This window comes from Theropithecus gelada, chromosome X (genome assembly GCF_003255815.1).
Source record: "Theropithecus gelada isolate Dixy chromosome X, Tgel_1.0, whole genome shotgun sequence".
Lineage (NCBI taxonomy): Eukaryota > Metazoa > Chordata > Mammalia > Primates > Cercopithecidae > Theropithecus > Theropithecus gelada.
Window position 1 is genome coordinate 82094166 of NC_037689.1, and position 21165 is coordinate 82115330.

Below are 21165 nucleotides of genomic sequence, written 5' to 3' on the forward strand. Positions count from 1 at the left end.
AAACCGTTCAACTTACAAAAGCATAAAAAAAGTAGCGATAGGCCGGGTGCGGTGGCTCAAGCCTGTAATCCCAGCACTTTGGGAGGCCGAGACAGGCGGATCACGAAGTCAGGAGATCGAGACCATCCTGGCTAACATGGTGAAACCCCGTCTCTACTAATAAATACAAAAAACTAGCCGGGCGTGGTGGCAGGCGCCTGTAGTCCCAGCTACTCAGGAGGCTGAGGCAGGAGAATGGCGTAAACCTGGGAGGCGGAGCTTGCAGTGGGCTGAGACCCGGCCACTGCAGTCCAGGCTGGGCGACAGAGCAAGACTCCGTCTCAAAAAAAAAAAAAAAAAAAAAAAAAAGTAGCGATAAATTTAACAAAAGAAGTAAAAATTTCTCACTTTGAAAACTAGAAAACATGGTTGAAAAAAAATCTTAAAAGATAAACAAATGGGAAGACATCTCATGTTCATATATCAGAAAATTGAATATTGTTAAGATAGTTACATGGCCCAAATTTATCTACAGATTCAACACAATCCCTATGAAAATCCCAGCTATCTTTTTTGCAGAAGTTGACAAACTGATCCTACAATTCATATGGAAATGAAAGGGGCTCAGAATAGCCAAAATGTTCTTGAAAAAGAACACCAAACTTGGGGGATTTATACTTTCCAATATCAAAACTTACCACAAAGCTACAATAATCAAGACTGCATGGTACTAGCACAAGACTAGATATTTAGATCAACTGAATAAGAGAGAGATGATAAATAAACCCTAAATTTATGGTCAATTGATTTTTGACAAAGATATCATGATAATTAAATGGGGAAAGAAAAGTCTTTTTAACAAATAATGCTGAACAACTGGATAGCCATATGCAAAGGAATAAAGTAGGACCTCTATCTGAGATTATACACAAAAATTAAAGAAGATTACAGACTCAACGTAAAAGCTAAAACTATAAAACTCTTAGGATAAAACATGGAAGAAAATCTGCATGATATTGGGTTAGGCAATGATTTCCTACATATAACACCAAAAACACAAGCAAACAAAAGAAAATTGAGAAGCTGAACTTAAGGTAAAAAATTTTTGTGCATCAAAGGATGCCATACAACAAAGGGCAGAAAGAGCTCACATTATGTAAATATTTATTGCAGCATTATTCATAATATCAAAAAAGTAGAAATAGAACAAATGTGTATCAACTAGTAAATGGATAAATAAAATGTGGTATAGTTATAAGATGGAAAGGAATATTCAGCAGTATGAAATGAAGTGGCAGGTTCCACCTCAAGCATGACAGTGTGAAGAGCAGTGGCTCATACCACCACTCTCTGTCATTCCAGCACTTTGGGAGGCCAAGGCAGGAGGACTGCTTGAGGCCAGGAGCTCGAGACCAGCCTGTGCAACATAGTAAGACTCCCCATCTCTACAAAAAATTAAAAAAAAATTAGCCAGGCATGGTGGTATGTGCCTGTGGTCCCAGATACCAGGAAGGCTGAGGCAGGAGCATTGCTTGAGCCCAAGAATATGAAGTTACAATGAGCTATGATTGTACCACTGCACTCCAGCCTGGGCAATGGGGCAAAGACTCTGTCTCTTTAAAAAAAAAAAAAAAAAAAAAAAAGATTGACTTCCAGTTAACATGCACACAGCTTAGAAGTCGCTATTCCATCCTAACAAGAAAAAAGCTGAACACACTGAAAAATCAATACTCTTCTTAGATTAATCAGAGAAATGAGGTCACAGGGCAAACCTCTGTCCTCAAAATTAGAGACAGACAGATGAATACAGAGAAACACAACTCATGGTAAGAGAAACTCACGGACAGAAATCAGTACTGGAGTAGGAAAACCTGAATTGTAATTGATGAATTGTTGGATGCTCAGTGAGGATAAATCTGACAACAGTTAATACTTTTTTTATGGGCCATAAAACACACTTTTACAAGTTTAAAGGAATAGCAATCATATAATGTCTGCTCTCAGACTACAATGGAATTAAACTAGAAATCTATAGCAGAAAGACATCTAGAAAATCCTGAAATGCTTGGAGATTAAACAATATATTTCTAAATAACACATGGATCAAAGAAAAAATCTCAAGAGAAATACAAAATATATTGAACTAAATGAAAATGAAAATATATCAAAATTTAAGGGATGCAGCAAAAGCAGTGCTTAGAAGGAAATTTATAGCATGTACATATTAGAAAAAAAGAATGTGTATTTTAGAAAAGAAGAAAAATCTAAGCTTCCCCCTTTGGAAAATAGAAGAAAAAGCAAACTAAACCCAAAGTAAAAAGAAGAAAAGAAATAAAAATTAGGGCAGAAATCAATGAAACTGAAAGCAGAAAATCATTGGAGAAAAAAATCAACAAAACCAAAAGCTGCTTCTCTTAAAAGATCAATAAAATCAATAAGCCTCTAGCGAGACTAAGAAAAAAAGAGAGAACACAAATGACTAATATTACAAATGAAAGAGGGGGGAACATCACTACAAATTCCAAGGACATCAAAAGAATAATAAAAGAATACAAAGAACAACTCTATGCCCACAAATTCAATAGACTAGATGAAATGAACCAATCCCTTGAATGACACAGTCTGCCAAAGCTTACACAAAAAGAAATTGATAATCTGAATAGGCATATATCTATTAAAGAAATTAAGTTAGTAATTAATAACCTTTCAAAACAGAAAGCACCAAGTTCAGATGGGTTCACTGGTGAAATCTGTCAAACATTTAAGGAAAATTTATACCAATTCTCTATGATCTTGTTTAGAAGACAGAAGGAGAAGGACCACTTCCTGACTCATTCTGTGAAGCCAGCATTACCCAAAGACCAAAATCAGATGATGTCATAACAAAGAAAAGAAAACCACAGACCAATATTTCTCATAAATATAGATGCAAAAATCCTCAACAAAATATTAGCAAATTGAATCCAGCAATGTATAAAAATAATTATATATCACAACCAAGAGGGATTTACCCCAGGTATGAAAGGCTGGTTCAAGATTCAATAATCAAATAATGTAATCAATCACATCAACAGGCTAGTAAAGAAAAATAATGATTTTATCTATAGATGCAGAAAAAGCTTTTGACAAAAATGCCAGTACTCATTCATGATAAAAACTCTTAGCAAACTAGAAATAGAAAGGATATCCTCAACTTTATAAAGAACATCTACACAAAACCTACAGCTAACATCATACTTAATGGTGAGAAACTTGAAAGTTTCCCAAAGAACAAGGCAAGGATGTCCCCTCTCACCACTTGCTTCTCAACATTTTACTGGAAGGCCTAGGTAATGCAATGAGAAATAAAAGGTAAACAGATTGGGAAGGAAGAAATAAAACTGTCTGTGTTCACAGATGACATGGTCATCTATGTAGAAAATCCGAAAGAATCAGTAAGTAAACTCCTAGAGCTAATAAGCAATTATACAAGGTTGCAGGATACAAGGTTAATATACAAAGTCAATTGCCATGCTATATACCAGCAATGAACAAGTGGAATTTGAAATTAAAAATTCATTAGTATTATGTGTGCTTCAGTAGCACATATACTAAACTTGAAACAATACAGAGAAGATTAGCATGGCCTCTGTGCAAGGATGACATGCAAATTTGTGAAGCATTCCATACGTTTGGTGTATATTTATCTCAAACTCATCAGGTTGTGTATATTAAATATGTACAGCTTTTTGTATATCAATCATACATCAATAAAGTATTCTTTTTAAAAAATTACTGTTTACATTAGCATTCACAAAAAATGAAATATTTTGGTATAAATCTAATATCATCTGTACAAGATCTGGGTGAGGAAAACTACAAAACTATGATGAAGGAAATCAAATAACTAAATAAATGGGGAGATAGTCCACGTTCATGAATAGTAAGACTCAACATTGTCAAGATGTCAGTTCTTCCCAACTTGATCTATGGATTCAATACAATTCCAATCAAAATCCCAGCAAGTTATTCTGTGGATATCAACAAACTGATTCTAAAGTTTATATGGAGAGGCAAAAGACATGGAATAACCACCTCAATATTGAAGGAGAAGAAGAGTTGGAGGACTGACAGTGCCCAACCTTGAGACTTACTATAAAGCTGCAGGAATCAAAACAGTGTGTTGTTGGTAGAATGAACAGACAAGTAGATCAATGGAACAGAATAAAAAGCACAGAAATATACTCTCATATATTCAACTGATCTTTGACAAAATAGCAAAGGTAAAACAATAGAGCAAAAATAGTCTTTCAACAAATATTGGAAGAGCAAGTGGACATCCACAGGCAAAAGAAATAGATCTAGACATTGACTTTATACTCTTTACAAAAGTTAACTTAAAATGGATCACAGACCTAAATGTAAAATGCAAAACTATAAAACTCCCAGACAATAACACGAGAGAACATGTAAATGACCTCGTGTATGGTGATGGCTTTTTGAAAACTTCAATTATTAGTCTATTTGTAATTTTGACACCTTATCTTCATCTATGGATTTAAATTTTTCTTAAATTAATAAAATTTATTTTTAGAGCAGTTTTAGGTTCATAGAAAAATTGAGTAGAAAGTACAGAGTTTCCATATACATTCTATACTCCCTGTCTCCATATACATGCAACCAATCTCCTCCACCATCAACATCCTGCACCAGAGTGGTACATTTGTTAAAATTTATGAACTTACATTGCAATGACTTTTTAGATACAACACCAAAGGCACAGTCCATGAAAAAACAGTTAATCTAAAACTGGGCTCATTAAAATTAAAAATTCTGTTCTGTGAAAGACACCATCAAGAGAATGAAAGATGTAAGAGTTTGGAGATGTTCCAGCCTAAGTGCGCTCTCAAAAACAGTGGAGACTGTGGCAAAAGGCAATTGGTAGGAGAATAATAGATTCATTGGAGATACAGACTTAACTGTAAGCTGGCTAGTTTACTGGACAGAAACAGGGAAGAGACAGCTGAGAAGAGCCCTCCTGGTATCAGAATAAATCTCAAATACTGATCTAGGGAACTATGCTTCAGAGGTGCCACAATTTGATTGGACCAGTTTCACCACCACCTCCCCACTCCAAGCAATTTATGCCCTTAAGGATTTTTGAAAACAATAGAACAATCAACCAGCAATTAGTGGGGCTTAACAGCTGGGTGTGTTTAGTCAAAGAGAGCCCTGTCAAAACCCAGGATTTTGGGTCTTAAGAAAATGTGGCACATATACACCATGGAATACTATGCAGGCACAAAAAAGAATAAGTTCATGTCCTTTGCAGGGACATGGATGAAGCTGGAAACCATCATTCTCAGCAAGTTTTCACAAGATCAGAAAACCAAACATCACATGTTCTCACTCATAAGTGGGAGTTGAACAATGAGAACACATGGACACAGGGAGGGGAACATCACACACCAGGGCCTGTCGGGGGTCGGGGGCTAGGGGAGGGATAACATTAGGAGAAATACCTAAAGTAGGTGACAGGTTGATGGGTGCAGCAAACCACCATGGCACGTGTATACCTATGTAACAAAACTGCACATTCTGCACATGTACCCCAGAACTTACAGTATAATAATAATAATAATAATAAATATATATATAGCCACTCAACCTTTCTCTTTCTTTATAGAGACAAGGTCTCACTCTGTTGCCCAGGCTAGAGTGCAGTGGCACGATCATAGCTCACTGGAGCCTCAACCTTCTGGGCTTAAGTGATCCTCCTACTTCAGCCTCCCAAATAACTTGGACTATAGGAGTATGCAACCATGCCTGGCTAATTTTTTATTTTTTGTAGAGCTGGGGTCTCCCCATGTTGCCCAGGTTGGTCTCAAACTCCTGGTTTCAAGTGATCCTCCCACCTTGGCCTCCCGAAGTGCTGGAATTGCAAGTGTGAGCCACTGCACCTGGTCCATTCCACCTTTCTTGAGGTTGCTGTTTGCATGACATATTTTTTTCCATCCTTTTACTTTCAATCTATTTGTATCTTTGAATTTAAAGAGTGTCTCCTAGAGACAGCATGTAGTTATACTGTTACACTGTTTTTTGGATCCTGTGTGACAATCTCTGCTTCTTGATTGGATTGTTTAATTCATTTACATTTAATAATATTATTACTATTGATATAATTGAGTTTACATTTGCCATTTTATTTTTTGTTTTTATATGTCTCATATCTTTTTATTCTCTAATCCTCCTTTATGCTTTCTTTTGCATTAAGTGAATATTTTCCATTATTGCATTTTGATTTTTAAAATTATTTTGAATAATAAAAGTAACTAAATATTTTACTATATTATTTATGTATTAACTGTTGCTCTAGGGCTTACCATAAACAGATTAATTTACCACTTTCAATAATGGACAGAACCAGGGAGAAGGTCAGCTTTACACCTCAAGATGCCAGAAAAATAAGAGGAAACTAAACCCAAAACTAGCAGAAGGAAGGAAGTAACAAAGAGTAGAGGTAAATGAAGTAGAGAATAGAAAAAAATGGAGGAAATCAATGACATGACAGTTGGTTATTTGACAAGATTAACAAAATTGACAAATCTCTAGCTAGACTGACCAAGAAAAAAAAGAGAAGACACAAGTTACTAAAATCAGAAATGGAAGTAGAGGATGGGCATGGTGGCTCATGCCCATAATCCCAATGCTTTGGGAGGCTGAGGCAGGAGGATCACTTGAGGCCAGGAGTTACAGACCAGCCTCAGCAACATAGCAAGACTTGGTCTCTACAAAAAAAGTAAATTAAAAAAAAAATTAGCCAGGCATAGTGGCACATGTATGTAGTCCCAGCTACTCAGAAGACTGAGGCAAAAAGACTGTCTAAGCCCAAGAGTTCAAGTCTGCAGTGAGGTATCATGGTGTCACTGCACTCTAGCCTGGGTGACAGAGTGAGATCTGGTGTCAAAAAAAAAAAAAAAAAAGGAAAGAGATGAAAGTGGGGGCACTGCTACCAACCTTACAGAAATTTTTAAAAAATTATAAGAGAATCAGGTTCCTAGAAATAAAAACACTATCAAAATGAACTCAAGAAACAGAAAATCTGAATAAACCTATAACAAATAAAGACATTGAATCAGTAATAAAAAAAATCTCCCAATAAAGAAAAGTCCAAGATCAGATGGTTACACTGGTGAATTCTGAAAAATATCTAAGGAAGAATTAATACCAATTCTTCTCAAACTGTTCAGAATATTGAAGAGGAGGGAACACTTCCAAACTTATTCCCTGAGGGCAGCATTGTCCTGATATCAAAGCCAAAGATATCACAAGAAAAGAAACTACAGATCAATACCCCTTATATAAATGTAAAAATTCTCAAGAAAAAATTAGCAGGCTGAATACAATAGCAGCATATTAAAATAATATATGCCATGGCCAATTAGGATTTATCCCAGGAATGTAAGGGTGGTTTAACATATGAAAATCAATCACTGAAATACATCATATTAATCAAATAAAGAAAAAAGACCACATGATCATTTGAAAATGAAGCAAAACAAACAAATAAAAACCAAAATTCACACTTTTCATAATAAAACACTCAACAAATGAGGAAAAGAAGGGAATTTTCAAAACAGGATAAAAGGCCAGGCACACTGGCTCATGCCTGTCATCCCAGCATTTTGGGAGGCTGAGGCAGGCAGATCACTTAAGGCCAGGAGTTCGAGGCCAGCCTGGCCAACATGGCAAAATCTTGTCTCTACTGCAAATACAAAAATTAGTTGGACGTGGTGGTGCATGCCTGTAACCTCAGCTACTCGGGAGGCTGAGGCACAAGAATCGCTTGAACTCAGGAGGCTGAGGTTGTAGTGAGCTGAGATCATCGTGGCACTGCACTCCAGCTTGGACAAGAGAGTGAGCCTATGTCTCAAAAACAAAAATCAAACAAAAAACATGATAAGAGGCATATATTAAAAACCTACCCAAAGCTAACATCATACTCAATGGTAAAAGACTGAAAGCTTTACTTCTTAGATCAGGAACAAAACAAGGATGCCCTCTCTTGACACTTCTATTCAACACTGTATTGGAACGTCTAGACAGAGCGTTCAGGCAAAAATAAAATAAATGAAAAACAAGGAAGGAAGAAAGGAAGGGAGGGAGGGAGGAAGGAAAGGAGGAGGGGAGGGAGAGAGGGAGGGAGGGAGGGAGGGAGGAAGAAAGTACAGAAGAAAGGAAAGAACAGAAGGAAGGAAAAATTCATTCACATAGTTAACGAAGAAATAGTAAAACTATCTCTATTCACATATGACATGATCTTATACATACAAAATCCTAGAAAAACTATTGAGCTAATAAACGAATTCAGCTAAGTTGCAGGGTACAAGATCAATATGTTTAAATCAGTTGTACTTCTATACATTATCAATAAACAACCAAAAATGACATTAAGAAAACAATTCCACTTACAATAGCATCAAAAAGAATAAAATACATATGAATAAGTTTAATCAAGGAGGTACGAGATTCATACATTGAAAATTACAAAACACTGCTGAAATAAACTAAAGAAGCCTAAATAAATAAATGGAAATACAGTCTAAGTTCATGGACTGTAAGACTTAGTATTGTTAAGATGTCAATACTACCAAAAACAATCTACAAATTTAATGCAATTCCCATTAAAATCCCAATATCCCTTTTTGCATAAATGGAAGAGCCAATTCTAAAATTCACATGGTCTTCCAACAGACCCCAGATAGACAAATTACTCTTAGAAAAGAAGAGCACAGTTGGAAGATACACACTTCCAGATTTCTGGTTATATTACAAAGCTACAGTAATCAAAACCATATGGTACTGTCATAAAGAAAGACATATAATGGAATAAATTGGACAGTCAAGAAATAAACCCATGCATCTACAGAAAATTGATTTTCTACAAGAGTGTCAACATCATTCAATGGGAAAAGAACAGTCTCTTCAACAAATGGTGCTGGGACAACTGGATAGCCACATGCAAAAGGATAAAGTTGGATTCCTACCCTAATAAAAGAGAAATGGATCAAAGACCAAAACATAAGAACTAAATCAATACATTTCTTAGAAGAAAATACAGGAGTCAATCATCATGATATTGGATTTGGCAATGCTTTCTTAGATGTAATACCAAAAGCATAAGCAACAAAAGAAGTAAAAAGCATAAGTGACAAAAGAAATACATAGTAGATATAAATTTGACCTCATAAAAATTAAAAATTTTTGAGCATTAGTAGATAATATCAAGAGAGTGAAAGGACAGCTCAGAATGGGAGAAAATATTTGTACATCAGATACCTGATAAGGGTCTAGTATCCAGAATATATCAAGAACAATTATAACTCAACAATAAAAAGACAAATCACCCAATTACAAATGGGCAAAGGATTTGAACAGGTATTTCTCCAAAGAAAATATACAAAGTGCCAACTAACATATCAAAAGATGTTTAACATCATGAGTCATTAAGGAAATGCAAATTAAAAGTATAATGAGATACCACTTCACACCCACTGGGATGGTTATAAGCAAGACAACATTGCAGAACAAGTATTGATGAGGATGTGGAGAGATGGTATAGCCATTCTGGAAAACAGTCTGGCAGTTCATCAAAAGGTTAAACATAGAGTTAGCATATGACCCAGAAATTCCACTCATAGGCTTCGCAAAAATACTTGTCAATGTAAAGGTCTATCAACTGATGAACGGGTAAACAATATGTGGCATATCCATATAATTGAATATCTTTCCACACACAAAAAAGAGAATGATATATTGATACATCTTACAACATGGATAAATCTCAAAACACCATACGTTAAGTAAAAGAAGCTATTTTAAAAAGAAGACATATAATATCATTTATATGAAATGTCCAGAATAGGTAAATCTCTAGAGACAAAAAGTAGATTAGACGTTGCCTAGTACTGGGGAGTGGAGGAGTAAGAGAGGCTGAGGGATTGGGGGGTCACAGGTTGAGGGTACAATGTTGATTTGGGGGTTTGAAGCTGAAAATCTTCTAAAATTGATTGTAGTGATGATTGCACAATTCTTTAAATATAATAAAACCCATTAAATTGTACACTTTAAATAGGTGAGCTTTGTGGTATATAACAGCTTTCTTAAAAAGCTGTTAAAATATTTTAATTAAAACCAGACTACATTTTTGGTATAAATCTGTTTCAGAAATATGCTAGTAAGACTCTTACTCTTGTATACATTAACAAATATTCATACGTTAAATTTGTTCAGGGTAAGTGGTCCCTCTCTGGGGGCTGCCTTTTGCTGACATTAACCTTAAAGAGGTGAACAGAGCTGACAGGCTGTGGCTGCATCGCTGTAGCACCCTGGGCAGGCAAGAGCCAGATGAGTGGGGGCTCCATTTCCATCCTCTTTCCTGTCCTCTGGAGACTTCTAGACTCCTCCATACTGGAATTGAAGCCCTGAGTTTTCTTTTCCACCCTTGATCAACTTATTCTTCATGGTGGCACAAGGAGAATAGCTTGCCTAACTGGTAGCTGCCTAACTCTCGCATTTCCCCTTTTTTCTCCTTTGTTCAGTCCCTGGATTCGTTTGTAACTAATTTGTAATTGCCAGCCTTCAGACTGTACAGCTGAGGTCACTTGCAGTTAGGAGTCCTGATCTCCAATTTCACCTTCCTATCTGCATCCTTGGCAGTCGCTTAACTTCTCTGGGCCTCAGTTTCCTCATCTGTAAAGTGAAAATAATAATTCCAACTTATAAAATTGTTTTGAAGATTCAATGAGATAATATATTTGAAAGTATCTGCTGAAATGAATCCAATATCTTGTCCCATGTCCAGTGAAACCATTCAGTTTACCAGTTAACAGCAACCAACTGCCTCTGGACAGAAATTAGGAAACAGAGAGGCAGAAAGCAGAGAAAGGGTTGGATTATATGCCCAGGCTCATGCCTATGTATAGCACACCCAGGAATGTTGCTACCCAATTCCCCACTGTGTAGTTTTGGGGCAGCCCAATGAACAATCTCATGCAAAATAATGTGCCCTCCCCCTCCCCCAACTCATCCCCATTGCTGCCCAGCAATGGTCTCTCTGAGCCACATGAATGATGGATGAAGTGAGTCAGAAACTATTGTTCCCTGCATGGCCTTCTCTCAGAGTTGAGGACCTTTATTGTTCCCAGATAAGAGCTGAGCTGGGAAGAAAGGCTTTGATGAAGAAATGTCTGCAAGGCCTCCAGGACTGGCTCTCACTTCTGGTTTGGGCTGGCTAGCCCATGAGCCAGCAAGCAGCCCAGCTAAGTCCATTTGGCCACTTGTGGGGGGTCTCAAATCAAGGCATGGTGGGATGGAGGTTGAAAACAAGCAGTTATAGCGAGGCTCTAGGACTATCACTGATTTGCAGTTCTCTGTGCTCTCGGGGGGATATGCTAAGGGAGACTTCTGGCCCTAAGTCTGCTGCTGGGGCCTGGAATGCAGCCTGCCTTGACTCCCCACCCCCACTACACAAGCATTCCTGAGCCACTGTAGAAACCCCGTCCCTATTCAAAATCAGCTCGAATGTCACCTCAAGCAGGAAGTTTTCTCTAGAGTCCCTTCCCCCCACCACTGCCAGATGTGAGCGTCCCTCCTCCCAAGCTCTTCGCGCAATTGGTTGTTCATCTCCCAAGGCATTTATCACATTCTGTCGTGTGTAACAGTTATTTATGTGCTTGTCTTATCCCTCTTTCTCTGCTGCAGTCAGGGATGGAAGCCAATTCGTCGTTGTACTCCCTACAGTGCCTGACATGGAGTTAGAGTTCATTCAGTCAGTCAACAGATATTTACTGAGCACCTACTCTGGGTAGGAAGTAAACACCTTGGGTCTGCTCAGAACCCTGCTACCACCACAAATTCCCCATGGAGGGCACTCTTTCCTACCTTACCCTGAGGCACAGTGGGCAGATAAGGGGTCTCAAAAAAAGGGCAGGGGAAGTAACTGGCCCTCTTCCCTTCCTCCAGGGAGTTATAAAAGATGCAGCTGTTGTGGCTCACGCCTGTAATCCCAGCACTTTGGGAGGCTGAGGTGGGCGAATCACGAGGTCAGGAGATCAAGACCATCTTGGCTAACACAGTGAAACCCCGTCTCTACTAAAAATACAAAAAATTAGCCAGGCATGGTGGCGGGTGCCTGTAGTCCCAGCTACTCGGGAAGCTGAGGCAGGAGAACGGCGTGAACCCGGGAGGCAGAGCTTGCAGTGAGCCAAGATCATGCCACTGCACTCCAGCCTGGGTGACAGAGCAAGACTCCGTCTAAAAAAAAAAAAAAAAAATGCAGCTGTTGGGGCACGTCCTCACACCATAATGACTGTGCAACTCAACTCAGCCCAGCACTGCCCCAACCCATAACAGGTCCCCTTGGGGGATTGTACCCCAGGGCAACCGTGAGGCAAAGTGCCAGGTAGAGGTCCCTCCTAATCCCAAGATTTCTAACCTGTCCTGCTAACCTTGTGTTCCCACCACTGGGGGTTACTGAACATTTGACCGTACCTGGTACCAGAAGGCTGAATACAATGAATTACATGCCCAGAGAGCATCTGCTTTCTGGAAACCTCCCGTCTAAGAAAACTTAAGACTCCTGTTCTATGGCCTGATTCGGTCTGATTTAGGAGGGCAGGGGAGCCTCCTCTCTTGCCTCCTTACCTACCAGAGGCCTGAGGAGGTGAACTATAGTCCCCAGATTAAACCAGGAGGAAAGTAGAACTATCTCTTGGATACAGGGACCCTTAGTCATGACAGCAACATGGGTAGAAGTAAGTCTGTATTCTTGGGAATGGAGTGTGGGGCAGTGCAAAGAGCATTAGATTAGGAGTCACTATTGGATTTGCATGCCAGCTCAGTTACGTGTTGGCTGTGTAACTTTGAGCAGACCTTCTCTTCTTTCTTAGCCTGTTTTCTCATCTGTAAAATGTGGTTAATAATCCACCCAGAACCCTCAGAACCTGATTTCACTCTGACCAACAGCTGTGATCCTGCCAGAATGTAACTCAAGGGCATGAGAAAGCAAAGAAAATAGATTACACTCTCTTATGTTTTTTAAAAATTGCTGTTTAGAAAGGTTGTATCATAGAAAGGTCCTGTCACTCAGATTGACAGGAAACCTTAGTGATTTTTTTTTGTCCAACCATCCCATTTTACTGATGGAAAAACTGAGGCCCACAGAGGGTTAAGTTGGACTCAGGTCCCCAAGACCACTGCTCCTGATAGTTTTCTAACATAAGAATAACCAGTCAACAATAAACCATGTTCTTTCCCTTACTTAGGCTATGAAGAAAGATTAAAGGTGACCAATAAGGGGAAACTTTTAGGGGTGATGGAAATATTCATTATCTTGATTGTAGTAATGGTTTCACAGGAGCATACATATGATCAAACTCATCAACCTATATACTTCAAATATGTGCCATTTAGTGAATGCCAATTTTACCTCAATAATGTTAAAGAAGAGCAGGGTGGGGAGAACCCAAATGTGGAGCAGGATCTGAGTCTAATGCGGCCTCCAAGTAGCTTTGTTGTTCAAGATCAGCAGTTGTTCCACCCTGTTTCATGGATGCACCACAAACAGCTTCCTTAGAAGCTGTCACATATGGGGCCTCCCAGGAGCTTCTCTCTGCCTCTGAGTTGCTACAGAGCGTGAGGCCCACCAGGCAAGTTCCTCAGGCTATGTCCTGCTCTTTGGCTCACCCATGTGGTACTCCAGGGCGAGCCAGGGAGAGGCAAAGGAATAACTTTTCTGACTTCCTTCTCCCTAAGGATTCATGGGAAACACGTGGTCAGAATTGAATGAAAACGAAAAGAAAAAAAAAAACCAGTCAATTTAAGTCATTCGAAACCTTCCCATCACTTCCCTCTACAGCCATCCTACCCTCCCCATCCCACTCTCTGTCCAATTTTCCCTCCTCTCACAGTTCCCAGAGGAGACATATGGACTAAGATGAGCTTCCAGGTCAAAGAATTGACTTCTTGCTTTTTGCTTCCCCAGTTCAATAAATGCTTTTTGAGACTGTGTGGGGCTGGGCCTAGCGGGAAACAAAGATGCCTAAGCACTTCTCTGCCCTCCACATAAAATCCCAGCCTTGAAGACGGAATAGGCAGACTTGGACACAAATAACTCTCGTGCTGGGCAAAAAGTGATGCATACCATCAAGAACCACCAAGTGCTACAGCACTGCACAAAGAGAGAGTGCTCACTCTCTCCAGGGAATCAGGGGAGACTTCACCAGGGAGGTGCCATTGAGCTGAGCCCTAAAGCATGGGTCATTTTCCTTTACCAATACGAAACAGCATTTGGATGGTGTTTCACATTTTACTAAGGGTTTTTCATAGCATTCAACTTCATCATAACCATTTGACAAGGTAAGTAGGCTACACCATCAGGCACATTCAAGAGAGAAGGAAACTGAAGCACACAGAAGATGAGGCTGGCAGGCATGCCACTCTATCCGGCACTTCGGGTTTGAGCTCGGTTCCTACTTCACAAAATTGGTTAATAGGCAGAGGTGGGAGGAACAAGGAGGCCAGAAAGCCAGGAGTGTTTAGGGCACGGTGGGTATTTTGGCCACCAGGAAAGTGAGGATTGCATAAGGAAGTGGTGGGTCACAAGACTGGAAAGGCTGCTTGAGACCAGCTTGTTTGTAGCTTGCAATGCCAGTCAAGGGCCTGAATATTTATCATTTATCAGCTACATTTTATGGGAATAGGGTTAAAATCAGGGTTTGGAAAGGAAGTGGGGACAAAAGCAGTGGTGTACATGAGGGTTGCCTTTGCTTCTGCTTTAGGCCCCTAACAAAACAAACAAACGACACTAGGGTAACCCTGGTCCCCCTCTTCAGCCATGAGTAGATTTCCAGAGAAGGCACATGGTGACACTTATTCAGGTTAAATAACAAAAGCCACTTCCTTCTGAGCAGCTTGCTTTTCAGCTCCCATAGAAGGGCAGCGGGGTCAGGGCGCAGAAGGCAATGGGAGAGTGTAGAAGATAAAGGGAGAGCCAGGAAGGGAAGTGAGGCTCCAGGCCACATCCTGACAGCCAACTGGGCCCAGTCTGAGGCCCTCCAGAGATGCTTTGGCCAGTTTCTCACTAGGACAAATTCAGCTTTAATCAATCTGTTTTCCCCTTGAGCTCATTGTTGTTGCAAGCAAAAGAGAAAGCCCCTGTGTTGAGACCTTTTGCTAGTTGTCCAAACAGCAGCGCAGCAGCACACGCCAGGCAGAAAAGGGCAAGCCCCCACAGAGGCAGTGCAAAGTGCATGAGAGTCAGGAAACTGGGGGCAAGTCCTCCTGGCTTCTGCCCCTTCCTTGCTGGGTGATCGCAGGCAAGTTACTGAGCTTCTCTGAGCTCAGTTTCCTCAGATGTCAAATGACACCTACTGGGCTGGTGTGAGGATTCAGCCAGAATTCAAACAAACAGAAGGCCTAGTGTAGCTCCTGGTTCATGGTAGGGACTCGATAAATGCCAGGTGCCTCAGTCCCTTCCTAGCATGCCAGGGACAGCCCCCCAGGGAATGCCTGTAACATAATGGAGCAAGGGGTAGTTTTATAAGCAGAAGTCAAGCTAAGTGCAGATTTCTTTAGTGCAAAAAATGTTTATGAATGCTTCCCATGTAATGTTTCTGGAAAATATGTGCTGGGAGAGTGAGGAGCAAAAGGAGAAAAGATTTGAAAAATCCTCTTTCTAGAAAGTGCAGGCTGGGGATAGAAGGTAAACTACTGAGCTGAAGAGATTCTTCTGAAGAAGAGTAATCTGAGGTTTAGGCACACCATTTCTGCCTTGAATTTCAGCAAGGAAGGCATTAGAGGAAGCTAATGAAGAAATCAAATATGGTTAATGGACCCTTTATTTGTGCTCACAGAGGAGCCTATTAGTAGAACTATTCAAGGGGGAGAGAAAATTATATTCTAGGCTTTCCTTGCTCTCACCAGAGAGCATCAGAGATTCAGAAAGGGAAAGACCCCTGAAACCAAAAGTTGGTAATTCTTTCACACAGTCCTCCTGGCAACTGTCTCATAAAAGGTTCTTTTCAGAGAGGCAAGTCACTCTAAGGAAGCATGTCCCAATCTTCAGTCACTTGGGGGCTACCTTCACAATTTTTGTCATATCCACATACCCCCTTAACTATTATTTAGTTAATTTTTTTCAATTTCTCACTCTTTCACTTAAAAAATCTGTGAATCACTGATGTAAATGGAAAACCACTACCACAAGACTTCAATCGAAGGAAACTACAAAAGTAAACACATTGCTATTAAAAACATAATACAAATTCGTGTCCCATCCAAAAGCATGAGATGGACTCCCACTCCCTGGGGGACACAGGTCTACCTTGGGAAGCCAGCTCTAGAAAACAAGACCACTTACCTTGAGGATGCATACCGGGAGGCACAGCTACTTCCCAAACAGGGACCCAGGTTTAGAGCCAGAGGGCCCAAATGAACAGCTGATTTGGAACATGGTCTCTTCTGGTCTTGCCCTGGAAACTCCTCCCAGACAGTGGAGAGTTAGATGGCACCCACTCTCCAGAGACAGGCTGGGAGCTGGGCCAGAAGGAAGTCAGGCAAGGGACCAGCCGTGATGCCCTGGCTCTTGGTGGTTCAGACTGCATTCACTGTTGGACCCAAAACTTACACTCAGGAAACCTGTCTATTTAATATGCTGTTCATTGTAATTTTTGCAATGATTTCCTCCTTGCTGTCCTGTAGTATTTGACAAATTTCCTGATGAGAATGCAAGATATCTGAGGAGTCCAAAGGAGAAGAATGTGGATCTGGTCCCCAGGTGGGTTAACCCAGGCCACCTGGTGTAGTGTGGACAGTGGGGATCAGTGAGAGGGCCCCAACAGGAAGGTGAAACTGAAGACGCATGTCTGCTATGCTCTGAACATTGGTTGCCCCCCAAAATTTGTATGTTGGAACCTAATACCCAATGTGATAGTTTTAAGAGGTGGGGCCTTTAGGAGATGATTAGTTCATGAGGACTCAGCTCTCACGAATGGGATTAGTGCCCTTATAGAAGAAGCTCAAAGGAAGGGAGCCTGTTTACCCCTTTCTCCACATGAGGACACATAGAAGCTGCTATCTATGAGGAACAAGTACTCATCAGACACCAAATTTGCTGGTGCCTCATCGTGGACTTTCCAGCCTCCAAATCTGTGAAAAATAAGTTTCTATTAATTATAGATTACCTAGTCTATGGCATTTTGTTATAGCTGCCCAAGCTGACTAAGACAGCATCCCTTCTCCAACCGGTAACACTCCTCCTCTAATGCTATGAACTTGGAGGGGCTTCCTTTTTGTTCCTACTTTTGTTTTCCATGAGGTTCACTGGCTCTTTACACTCACTAAGAGATCAATCAGTAAAACAAATCCCTAGACAGCATTTTTAGTGACAAATTCAGGCATTTTGACACTTGCCCTCTCATAGCTACATTTTCTACACTTCAACTCATATTGGAGAATAGACAAGTTTCTAAGAAGGCATAGAACTGCTTGACAGACAAAATTGGGTGTTTTTGGTTTTGTTTTTGCATAGAAGGAGGACCAGATTCATTTACTCTCTTGACCAGATAATGGGTTCAGAGAAATCTGTCACCTCCTTCCTTTTCCCCTCTTCTCCATTCCCTGAATCTTTTCCTCTTCAGGATGACTGGCTGGCTATCACAGCAGGGTGGGACTATAAGGGTTAAATACAACAGAAAACAGAGAATCAAATAAATCTTAGGGCTTACGGAAAGCCAAGTCTACAGTGAGGGGCAGAGAGTAGAGAGAAGCCACAGGACTGACTGGCTGTGAGGTTGCAGCCTTCAAAGCATGTGGAGAGTCCAGAGGTAACTGCACAACAAAGCATTCTTTGAGTAAAGGTCATTCTAACCTATAAAACAATGGCCATATCCAGTGTCCAAGAGTGCTTGGAAAACAAGGCTAAATGCACAGTTTCATCAACAGGTCAAAAACTTACATGCCTGTCACATGAAAAGAGGCTCAACATCACTAGTCATTAGGGAAATGCAAATCAAAATCACAAGATACTCCTTTGCACCCAATAGGCTGGACATTACCAGAAACACAAGAAATAACAAATGTTGGTTAGGAGGCAGAGAAATTGGGCCCTTATGCATTGTTGATGGGAATGTAAAATGGTGCAGCCAGTGTGGAAAACAGTATGGCAGTTCCTGAAAAAGTTAAACACAGGATTACCATATAAGCCAACAATTCTACCTCTGGATATATATCCAGAAGAATTGAAAGCAGGGACTTGGCTGATTCTCCTCAACCTATTTCTTATAGCAAAGCTTTATGTTATCTTTATGTCTAAAATCTTAAGGAGAACAAATTAGTTTGCCTGGCCTGTCAGTGCAGGTAAGACTTGGACACATGAACACAGAGACACCAATCACTATATCAAATACTGATAATCCAAATATATTTAGACACACAGAGTTGGAGATTGTCAATTTGCAAATAAAATTTGACATCATACCTGTAACTGCAACTGTGAGATGGCAAACACAAATGAAAACTGAAAAGGTTCTATCCACTATTTTTTTTCAACATGATGCCAGGTATTTGGAAGTGTGTGTGTGTGTGTGTGTGTGTGTGTGTGTGTGTATTTTGTATTTTGGGGTCCAAATATGTGGCATTGGAATGTTGAGCATTATAGAAGATTAACTGTTGAAGTCTTTGAATGCCAAGCTCGGGAGTTTGGACTTAACTCTAATGCTTCTGTCAAAATGAGCATTAACCTTTCTCCCCATCACAGCTACAGGCTGCTACTTAATGTCAGGATACACCAGAAATCAGTAGGGTGTGACTGACACCCACCCACCCACAGAAATGGCTAGTTGGTTCAGTGTGAGAATGATAAACAGAGCTGTCTAAGTCCAGCCACAGGGATGGGGAGAGTTTATAAGCCATAAGAAAGACCCACCATGTCACAAGTGGGAGCAGAGCCATGGCATAGACTCCCGGCCCTTGGGCAGCTTGTAAGGCATACGCCATTCTTGGGCACTTATAGCAGCAGGAATCCCTGGAGTCATAAAGGCACAAGGGTTTCTCCCTGAAACAGCCAGAACACCCTACTGCTGACTCAAACTTCAGCTGGAACTGGGGCAAAAAGTCCAGCTCTCCTCCCATTATTAACCATCCTCCCAATCCTCCACCCTCAGGCTCACTCCTCTGCTTTTTTTCCAGTCCCAGTGCACCAGCAGGCAAAATACCATGGCAACCTGCCCTAAACAGGGAGCGAGGAATGCCTGCCGAGTATTGTTGGCCAGGCTTAGGTCTCTGGGCTGGGCATTGGGACTGTTACTGCCACTCCTTAGCCTTGCCTTCTGCCCTGCCCTCATGGGCTTTCTCTTTTTCTGGAAGTTATCCTTTGCCTCTTGCCTGGGCCAGATGGACAGCTTGGCAGGCACCTGGCGTATGCCCCTGGCTGGACAAACTTATGGCTGCACCCACTGGCCAAAGGATTCCAGGTGGAAAAAAATACTCTGATGGATGGAGCAGAGGTCTGGAGAAAACCAAGAAATGGATAATCCAGACCCACCACTTGGAATGCGAAAGCGCATGCTCAGGTGGTCACACTCTCTGCCCCGGCGGATGGGTCTGGCGCTCCCAGCCGCCAGGGGCCTCCTGCTGCCAATCGTGTGGTCTACGGAGTCCAGAGGTCATACAGCAGGCCGGGGGAAGTACCTCCCCCACCACAACCTCAGGCCAGCCCTGTGGCATTCTGGAGAAAGGAACCAGCCTCTACCCCACCGCCACTCCTTGTGTGTGGCTTGGTATGTGGAAGGCGGAGGGGAGATTTCGAGTTTCCGATGAGCATGTATGTTTGTGCTGTGGGCTGTGTGCTTTCCCACACACGGAGCTGAGTGATTCCTGCTTTACTGAAGCTGCCAGGGCAGAGAGGAGGTGGAGGATAGGCAAAGTCAGACGGGGAGTTGGGGGTTTGATGCAGAGTGTGGCAGCAATTGCCTGGATGGACCCCAAGGAACCCCTTTGGGCTGTGGTGGAGGAGCTCAGTGACTGTTCAATGCAGTGACCTGGACTTTTTCATCCCTGTGTGTGAGCCAGGTGGGTCTGGGACAAATCAACTCACTCCCCCACCCTAACACTCCACAGGGAAGCTCAGAGGTGCTCACCTGCTGGGTGGTGGCCCAGACTTCACAGATTTCTAGAGGTTGTCTGGACTCATCCTGGCCCAGCTCTCCAGCTTGTGTCTTTCCCACCCTTTGTTGCTGAATGTTCTCCTATTCACCCTTCTTAACTCTCCTCAGGCCCCCTTGCCTTCAGGAAGCCCACTTCAAATCCCTTCTCACCCACGCCCAGCCCAGGTTCCTCTCTATCAGCCCTCTATGCTACTTTTCTTATTGGGGGATTTGGCATAGTTGTGCCAATATTTTATTTGATCAAGTAAGAGCATTTTTTAATTTAAAAAACTGCCATATACTAAAACCAAGATGTCATAAACAACAAAATGATGTTTTAACATCAAACAATTGGAATGACAATTTTAGAACTTAAAAAACTGAACAAATTTGGCTTCATAAAAACTACATCGGCCAGGCATGGTGGCTCATGCCTGTAATCCCAGCACTTTCAGAGGCCGAGGTGGGAGGACCACTTGAGCTCAGGAGTTTGATACCAGCCTGGGCAACATGGCGAAACCCCATCTCTACAAAAAAAAGTACAAAAATTAGTGGCCATGATCATGCCACTATACTCCAGCCTGTGTGACAGAGAACTTGTCTCAAAAACAAAAACAAAAACAAAAAACGAAAAACTACATCTTTTTTTTTTTTTTTTTTTTTGACAGAGTCTCGCTCTGTTGCCCAGGCTGGAGTGCAGTGGCATGATCTCGGCTCACTGCAACCTCCACCTCCCAGGTTCAAGGGATTCTTCTGCCTCAGCCTCACGAGTAGCTGGGACTACAGGTGCACGCCACCACACCCAGCTAATTTTTGTATTTTTAGTACAGACGGGATTTCACCATATTGGCCAGGCTGGTCTCGAACTCCTGACCTCGTGATCCACCCACCTCAGCCTCCCAAAGTGCTGGGATTACAGACATGAGCCACTGCGCCTGGCCTACATCATCATTTTTTAATTCAGAAGAGTAAAAACTTTAGGAAGGATGAGTGCTGATTTGCA

At 41.3% G+C, this 21165-nt stretch overlaps 1 protein-coding gene and 1 non-coding gene across 2 annotated transcripts in view; one reads left to right on the forward strand and one right to left on the reverse strand.

Annotated features, from left to right (window-relative positions):
- NHSL2 (NHS like 2) overlaps positions 1-21165 on the reverse strand; it is a 229838-nt gene that overhangs the window by 171497 nt on the left and 37176 nt on the right. The window lies entirely within an intron of this gene.
- Positions 3550-3652, forward strand: LOC112616646. Its single transcript, XR_003117689.1, has one exon. It is a non-coding gene; the product is annotated as a U6 spliceosomal RNA (small nuclear RNA).